Genomic DNA, 2102 nt, shown 5'->3' on the forward strand with positions numbered 1-2102 from the left:
ACGACATCTTCGAGCGCATCGCGGGCGAGGCGTCGCGCCTGGCGCATTACAACAAGCGCTCGACCATCACGTCGCGCGAGATCCAGACGGCCGTGCGCCTGCTGCTGCCCGGCGAGCTGGCCAAGCACGCCGTGTCCGAGGGCACCAAGGCCGTCACCAAGTACACCAGCTCCAAGTGAGTGTGCTGGGAGGCACGATCCAACCCAAAGGCTCTTTTCAGAGCCACACATTTTCACAAGCAGAGCTGTGCGCTGACACGCGTTGGGGTCGTATTGTGCGTTCAGTTACGTTACTGCAAACACTTGGGACACCATTGCCCGTTACTGGTCATCGGGTGGGGGGCTCTCCTGGTGACTGTGGTCCTGGGCTATACAGATGTCCCCAACGGCGTGAGTGGCCTGCGCTCTCTCAGCCGGTCCTTGCAGATCTTGATCTTTACGACGCACGAGGGCAATGGCTACTGGCCGACCACAGTCGCCACTGTACGGCAAGTGTCACCCTTGGGATGTGAGCAACCACGGGATCAGTGACCTTTGAAAAAGCCGCCATCTAGAGGCGGGACTTCCTCCCGGTGTCGCAAGGACCACAGCCCTAGTTCATTGTGTGGTCCTGACCCTCTCACTCCCCCCTCCCCACAGGTAAAAATGCCGCTTCCTGTGTGGAGGTTTCTGGTGGTAAAAATGAGGTTATGCTAGGTGAGAAGAGAAAAGTCAGAAAGCAGTTGAAGGGATTTATTTCGTGTTTTGCCAAATGTTGATCGATTTCCTCGGTGTGAGGCATGAAGCTACAACAGTAGGCACATAAGAGAGACTGCTCTGTGGGGCTGAGATCCCAGCGGGAGAGGAGAGACAATCAACAGCCTGATCCTCAACTCCGGCATTTCAAATAGGAGTTCCCACTGCCCTGAAATGCTGTGAAATAAACCAGGTGCCATGATACTGACCAGGGGAGGGAACAAGGACCCAGAGGACACAACTTCCAGGCCAAGAGACTGTAGCTACAATACAGCTCTAGGGCAGGGAGGAGTGTGTGCTCAAAAATAAGTTCTGGGTGCTGGGAGAGTAGTAACAGGTGTTCAGGGCAGTTAGGGTGACGGAACATGTTGGATCGTATACGCCAAAGAAGGCACCCAGATTTTTATTGTGTCCTGAGAAACTATTAGAATTTTAAAGCATGCAGGTTCCTGTGTGGGAAATGGCATTTATGGGATTCAAGGTAGAAAGAAGCAGAAGACAGAACTGAAGAAAAAAAAAACCAAGAGGTACGTATAGGAGAAGAAAGTCTAAAGAATTCACTTGTGAACTGGGTTTCATGAGTGAGGAAACATGTAACTGACATCTACTGAGCACTTTCCATGTGTTTTAAGAAACTGTAACGGTTTCTTTACAAAGGTTAATGCATTTCATGCTCTCAACAGTCATGTTATCTAGACACAACTATTCTCTCTCTCTAACTGATTAGGCACGAGCAAGCTGTGGGGCTGGGGTGAGAACCAGAATGTGTGCCCCCAGGTGTCTCCACACCTTACTGTGGAAATTCTTGCATGATGATCAAGAATTAGAGGAGAGGATGAGATTTCAGAGACTGGAAGGTGACAGTTTTTAAATCGCCTAAAGCATTCCACTGATGGTAGCAAGTGAGTAGTTGTATATGCGAGTCTGGAAAGAGCAACTTGGGGACTGAACTTAGAAATTGTGAAGGGCTTGGAAGTAGAACTGTTACTCTTGACGGCATGCAATGATATTGGAATTTCCCCATGGGTAAAGAAGAAACAAAGAAGATGGCCAAAGATTCTAATGGTGAGGATGAAAACCAGGAGATTAGAGTCACAGAAGTCAAGAAAATAGTGTTTCAGGAAGAAGGATGTGACCAGCCTGGTGTGATGTCTAGTGAGATGACAACACAGAGACCTTTGCATGTGACAAATGGAACCCACTGGGAATCTGAGTTACTGGAAATCAAGGACAACCCAGACATTTGGGACACCTTCAGGACCCAAGATTATTGCCTTGTCTCTGGGACACAAGTGTCCCCACTCCGTCGCTCCCCTCTCAGGCCATCCTGTGATGGATGCTGACTTCTCCTCAGCTGCATGAACCGGA

At 49.8% G+C, this 2102-nt stretch overlaps 2 protein-coding genes across 2 annotated transcripts in view; one reads left to right on the forward strand and one right to left on the reverse strand.

Moving 5' to 3' along the window:
• Positions 1 to 2102, reverse strand: part of LOC115296187 (histone H2B type 1-K) — a 20121-nt gene that overhangs the window by 17596 nt on the left and 423 nt on the right. The gene's annotated exons all lie outside the window — the stretch shown is intronic.
• The window catches only part of LOC115296188 (histone H4), a 22703-nt gene that overhangs the window by 10994 nt on the left and 9607 nt on the right, over positions 1 to 2102 (forward strand). The window lies entirely within an intron of this gene.

This window comes from Suricata suricatta, chromosome 7 (assembly GCF_006229205.1).
Source record: "Suricata suricatta isolate VVHF042 chromosome 7, meerkat_22Aug2017_6uvM2_HiC, whole genome shotgun sequence".
In the NCBI taxonomy this organism is placed as follows: domain Eukaryota; kingdom Metazoa; phylum Chordata; class Mammalia; order Carnivora; family Herpestidae; genus Suricata; species Suricata suricatta.